The sequence below is a fragment of the Acinonyx jubatus genome, chromosome E1 (assembly GCF_027475565.1).
Source record: "Acinonyx jubatus isolate Ajub_Pintada_27869175 chromosome E1, VMU_Ajub_asm_v1.0, whole genome shotgun sequence".
NCBI lineage: Eukaryota > Metazoa > Chordata > Mammalia > Carnivora > Felidae > Acinonyx > Acinonyx jubatus.
Window position 1 is genome coordinate 57,467,401 of NC_069397.1, and position 6,830 is coordinate 57,474,230.

The following is a 6,830-nucleotide window of genomic DNA, read 5'->3' on the forward strand; positions in this document are numbered from 1 at the left end:
CACCAAGCACAGCTACAAGGCTCCTAACCCACGCGGCCAGCTTCCAGGAAATCAGAAGGTGACCTCCCTGGGAGAGAGCGACAGTCCGAGGCGGGGAGACAGAGGGCCTGGGTACCCAGCCCAGCCTAGACACCTGCGGGGCAGGATCATGACCTTCACACCTTCAGGACTCCACTTTCTCCTCTGCTGAGGGTTGGGGACAGACCCCACAAGCCCCCAGCCCGTCTCCGGGAGGCAGACCCCACAGCTCTGTGGGAAGAGAGGTGAGCTGCCTCCCTGCACTCCTCCTACAGGAAGTCCACTCTCTTCCAAACTAGCTCTCTGCCTCGTTCCCCAGTCGGCTAGTCTGCGTCTTCTCCCTACTTCCTTCCAGGAGTTCCACTGCCAAGTCCTGCTGGGCGGGGGGGTGGTCGGGGAGGGAGGGTATGGCTCGCAAGCTACAAACTTTCGAAGTCGAACCTGGGGCCCTGGGGCCCTGAAACCCCGGCCCCTCTAGTTGGCTTCACCATTATCCCTCAGGCAGTTTCTCCCTGGAGAGAACCTTGTTCTCGGGCCTGCCCCTGCCCCAGGGTCCCGGCTGTACCCAGTCCCCAAGAACCGGGGAATTTGAGCACTTAGAAGCCCCCTGCAGATGTACCTCCCCCTGCCCAGCTCCAAAAAGAACCTAGTGACCTTTCCTTGGCCAGCCCCAGCCCCCGTCCCCGTCCCACCCACCAGGAGGGTCTGGTGGCCCCAGACAAGGACAGGCTGAGGGACTACCGACCCTGGCCGAGCGCTTTGGACCCCATACTGACACCCGGCCCAGACGTGCCCCCTGCTCAGCTCTCGGCAGACCCAGCTTGTCCTGCCCCCACACGCTCCCCTGGACAGTGGGGCCGGGGCTGACCCGTGACCTCAGGGCAGACACAGCAGCCTGGACGTGGGTGCGTCCCCCACTCTGCTGCATCGCAGGCGGCAGAGTCCCAGGCTGTGATGACCAGGCTGAAGTGGCTGGCAGCAGGGCCAGCGAGGACAGCCCTGTGCCTTTTTTTTTTTTTTTTTTGTGAATTGAGGTGAAATTCACATAACATAGAATTAGCCATTTGATGTTTTATTTTTTTAATGTGTATTTATTTTTGACAGAGAGAGAGAGACAGAGCATGACCTGAGGAGGGGCACAGAGAGAGGAAGACACAGAATCCGAAGCGGGCTCCAGGCCCCGAGCCGTCGGCACAGAGCCCGACGCGGGGCTCGAACCCACGAACCGCGAGATGACCTGAGCCAAAGTCAGACGCTCAACCGACAGAGCCATCCAGGCGCCCCAGAATTAACCATTTTAACGTACACAATTCAGTAGCATCTAGAACGTTCACAATGTTGTGCCACCATCACCCTATCTGGTTCCAGAACGTCTCCATCATCCCAAAAGGAGACCCTGTACCCACTAGGGAGACGCTCCCTAGTCCCCTCATGCTCTTTGATATCATGAGCACCAGTGCTTTCAGAACGGGATTGTCACACTGTCCTTGTGCTCTTGGTTTTGCCACTTACCCCATCAACATTCGGGGGACATTCCAAGAGTGTCGCTTGAAGGAACAGGCAAAATCCTAAGCTGCCTTCTACCCCAAGAAATTCCCCACGTGGGGTCCTCATTCATTCATGTATTGAACAAGTACCCCTCGAGCACCTTCCCAGTGTCCAGCTCTGGGTCAGGCAGTGACACATGGGCATGAAAAGGGTTCAACCCGGCCACCCAGGAGCTGGGTGATGAGCTGGAAACGCAGAGGAGTAAACAGCTAAATGACAACGCCACGTGCTAAGCACTTTGAGAAGAATGTGAAGAAATATTCCACCCACGGAGTGGCCCTGCCACCCTCCACGAACATTTCCACCTGTGCTCCCATGCTGGCTAGCATGGCCACCTGTCTCTCCAGCGCCTTTTTTTTTTTAAGTTTATTTTGAGAGAGCGCGCGCAAACAGGGTAAGGGCAGAGAGAGAGAATCCCAAGCAGGCTCCGCACTGTCAGCACAGAGCCAGATGCAGGGCTCAAACCCACGAACCGTGAGATCATGACCTGAGCCGAAATCAAGAGTTAGAGGCTCAACCGACTTGAACTACCCCGGTTCCCCTCTCTTAGCCATCTGTACACGCCTAAGACAGGGACACGTGTGCAGGACGAGACCAAAGCCAGCAACTCACAAAAGACGACTTTAAGAGGACCCCAAGGTAGCAAAGTGTCTAATCTCACCAGTCACCAAAGCGATGCGAATCTAAACAAAAACACACTTCCGTTTTTTCCACCAGCTGGATTTTGAAGCTGCTGATTGCATCCAGCCCTTTTGCTGGGAAATGACCCTCTTCGCACGCTGGCTGGTGGGATCCGAAGCTGGGTAATCCTCCTGGAGGGCAGACTGGCGCTTGGATCAAAAGCTTTCAAATTGTGTTTAACCTTTAACTCAGCAATTCCACTTGCAGGAATTTACCCTAAGGAGAAACTCAGGAGCAAACGCAAAGATTTATCTCCAAAGATTTATGTACTAGAATATTTGCAGCTTATGGCATCAAAAGACTGATAACAGGCTGAATGTCCAGCTCCAGGGGGTCAGTAAATAATTTGTGCACTCATTAAAAATCCTATTGTGGAAGAATACTGAATGCCGTGGCGAAGTGTTTGTAAACCATCAAACGAAAAGGTCTATAAACCCGACCGTGCAATACAGGGCCAATTATATGCCTTCAGCCTCCAGAACAGGCTAGAAGGACTCACCCTCCAGGGCTGGCAGCGATTCCCTCTGCAGATGGGCGCTGGGTGATTTTGTTATTTGTTCTTGAACTTTCCTGTCTACACTAAGTCTCCCACCTTGGACCTGAATTGTGTTTGTAATCAAGAAAAACATAAGGAGTGTTTTTCTAATTCGATTAGAAACATTACAGAGGCCGGAGCTCCAGCTTGCAGGAGGAGGGAGAATGAAAGCAGCCCTGATAAATGCGGGGCGCCGCCTGCAGGGTCGGAAGGTTCTCCTGCCTCTGACCGAGAAGCTGACGGAGCGCCCCGGGGAGCACCCGCCGGCTGCCAGCCGCACCTCGCAGGAGCTGGCTTGACCCGGTGCTGATTATGCAAATCGATCACTGGGCTAATCAGGGAGATGTGTCTTTGCTGCTGTTGTTTTTATTTGTTGCTTGGTAGCCAGACTCAAAACATCACTGCAGAGGAGCGACCGAGGGACAGCTTTCTTTATTCTAGAAGGAAACGTCCGGCGATGTCCCGCAGATCCAACTTCCCCCACGTTCCTTTCAGATCAGGCTTGAAATTGATTTGCTGCTGCCATGCCACGGGGAGCTCTCTGTGTGCCCTCAGGGCTCAGGGACCATCACGGCCCTCCTTGGGGCTCTTTTCAGAAGGCCCGTGCCCAGGGTTGTTATTCTTTTTTTTTTTTTTTTTTATGTTTATGTATTTTTGAGACAGAGCGTGAGCAGGGGAGGGGCAGACAGAAAGGGAGACAGGGAGACACAGAATCCAAAGCAGCTCCAGGCTCCGAGCTGTCAGCACAGCGCCCGACGCGGGGCTCGAACCCACAAACCATGAGATCATGACCTGAGCCAAAGTCGGATGCTGAACCCACTGAGCCACCCAGGTGCCCCAAGGGTTATTATTCTGAACTAAAGTTCTGGAAGTTTCATCCCCAAAATATGTATTTTTAAAGCTTGTGATTCGTGAGAGAAAGAGAATGAAATAAATAATACTTATCAAATTCCTACTTCATGCTAGGCACCTAACGTGCATTTTCTCATTTAATCTTCAAAAAATAATGCTGTGAGGTTGGCATCGTTGCCCCCAGCTTGCAGATAAGGAAACGGAGTCTCTGAGAGTCTAAATAACCCAGGCCTTCAGGGCTGGCTCCAGACGTGGCAGGGGGCTTCCCCCAGCCTGAGCCATCTGAAAGAACACGAGCGAGTCCAGGGTGGAGACCACAGGCTGTCTGTGACCCCCCCCAGCCCACAAGGGCCCAAGGAACCAAACTCCACTTAGACCCCCGTAAGTGCTTGCTGCCCCGCTTTGCGGACAGCCATCAGAGGACGGATGGAGCTCCGTGTCACCTGGCCACTCCCACCCAGCACAGGGACCCAGCGGCTGAAGACACCCAAGGGGCCATCGGGGGAGTCAGTGCAGCTGCGCAGAGCACAGGAGTCTGAGCCCCCTTCCTCGTGAAGCCAGGAGGTTTTCAGAAGCCAGGAGACAACTCTATTGGGAGAACAGCACTAATTAAATTTACTGGAATCATTGAAGAGGAAATTATTTAATATTCCGAACAGATTTAATATTTGAAAGCATGGATGGCCTTGATCCGTCGTGGGTGGGCTCTCTGTCACGGGGGCCATGCGAGCTGGGGTCCGTGTCCCAGCCCGTGGGAGGAAATGGAGCCACACGGGGACGCGCTGCTATGGAAGCAGAGGGAATGGAGAGGAGCCAGGAGTGGGCCGAGGGGCGAGATGCTCCTCGTAATCCTGAGTGGCTCTGCTCCCACCCTCCACAGGCCCCTGCGGCCACCCCTTACAGCGACATGAAGCCTTACCCGTGACCCCTGTGGGTCCCCGGCGTCTGCCCTCCTGCGCCCCCCTTCCTGTAACCAGTGCCATCGCTGGCCAAGCCACACGTCAGGCAGGAGGGTCCGGAAGGCAACGTACTCCCAGGGATGCAGGATCCAAACGCCTCTGCGCCCCAAGGCGGACGAGGGAGGCGAGTGGGCACCTGTACCAAGTCCCTGAGATACCCGAGTCTGGCCCTTTGGGGTGCTGCCCAGAGACCATCACAAGGCCCTCTGAGAAGCTGAGCCTGCAGGAGCCACGCCCCACACTCTCACCCAGTCACCAGGGCCCAACCCCAGACCTCTCCCTGCGGGCTTGCTGGCGGGGCCCCAGGCCGGGAGTCAGCCTCAGTCCCCGCCAGGGCACGCGCTCGGGGTCGTGGCATTCTGGGTGCAGCACAAGCAGGGGAGCAGAAGGGACTGTGTGGCCGTAGGGACAGCGGGCTGGGGCTGCCACCAGCCAAGGGGACTGTGCTCCACCAACCCCAAGGCCAGCTGTGTGGACCCCTGCAGGCAGGAGAAGGGAAGCCAACACTCTCCCCAGTGAGGAGGGGAGGATCACTTCCTGATGGGACACTCCAGTCAAGAGTGGGGCTGGCCACGGTGAGGAGGGGTCCAAGCCTCCAAGTGCAAAACAGGACAGCTCACTTCACCCAGCTTAATCAGAAAGAGAATCCCTTGGAACTCACTAATGGGGCAGAGCTGGCCTGGGAGAGTCATTGCTGTCTCACACACACACACACACACACCCCTCTCTGGTCCTCCCTACCGGCTGACCTAATCTCTCCCAGTGCAAGCGCGTGTCCTCACATACTGGGGCAGGAGGCAGAGGACAGATCAGGGCCACTGAGTGTCAGTGACTGCAGCCTCTCGGCCAAGCAGCCCCCCGGCACACAGACAGCATCCGCCGGCCCTGGTAAGCCGCCACGAAGGAAGCAGACTGTGTGGACTGGGGGGACAGGCAGAGGCCACAGCATCTCCCGCCCCGGGGTGCCCAGTCTTAGACACGCAGAGGGCCACCCCGTTGCTGCCTGGCCCCAGGGCTCCCAGCAGAGAAGTGTGGAGCACAAAGGAGGCACCAGATCAAATGCAGGCCCAGCAAGTACTACAACCAGCCTTCAGGGAGAGCCCTGGCCTCAATGAAACTTCGGCAGTGGTGTGTGTGTGTGTGTGTGTGTGTGTGTGTGTGTGTGTGTATGCACATATGTGTAAGTGACTGTCTGCCACTTGGCCAGGGCTGGAGACCAGGCACGTGCTTTATAACTCTAATTAAAAGTCAATAAACCGAATGCCAGGTGAGTCCACTTGAGGTTTCCATTCTGCATCAGAATCAGCTCTCGGGGTTCAGCTGAGGCTCCCTCTCCCGTCTTCTGACCCTCCACCTGGACACAAGGAGTTTCCTGACGGTGGCCCCCCAAACCACCCCCCTTAGACGAACAGAACCCTGAGACAGGTATTTTGTTGTTTTCTTTCATCATCTCTCCCACTTAGCTTCCTGTTCACACTAAAGACGAGGCAGGTCTGTAGCCCCCATCCAAGCTCCTAAAACCCCACGAAATAACCCTTGAGCCAATTTCTCTCTGTTAGCCTTCGCCCATCTGCCTTCGGGGCTCAGCCTCTGCAGCACCAAGCTCACCCGGCTGGCCGCCTTCGGGCATCGGTCAGAGGAGCCCCTGAATCCAGAAGGACCGCCATGCCTCTCCCGCATTCCCAGGAATGCTGCTTTGAGCTCTGTCTTCAGTGGGGAACCCCAGACACCCTTGCACGTGACCATGGATCAGCCCCTGCCCAGCTCACCCCCGGGGCCACGGCAGGAAGGAAAGGTGGGAGTGCCCCCGCTCCCTGCGGGTGCTCACAGGCCGGCAGCGGAGCGAACCCCACTCCCACCCCAAGGCAGACTCAAACTCACGTCCAATGTGGCTTCTAGGCTCACTGGACCCAGCCCCAAGGGTTCACAAAGCACCCACTGTGTTCCAATCAGCACAGGTAACAAGAAACAGGAGGGCAGCAGACCCCCAGAGGACAGAAGCCGTAAGACGGGTCAGTGTTGGGCACAAAGAGATGCGACACCCAGGACTCTCACCCTGCCCTTTACTGTCTACACCTCCCTGACTTCACCCGTTTCCTCGACTATAAAAGTGACACCGACACAGGTGATCTGCAGGGTCTCCCCAAAATCTCTGCTGTAATTCAGGTGTAAACTGTGAGGCAGGGATGAGACAAGCCTGGAGCTCGGGGGCAGGGGCCACGGTCAAGGGTTGGAGG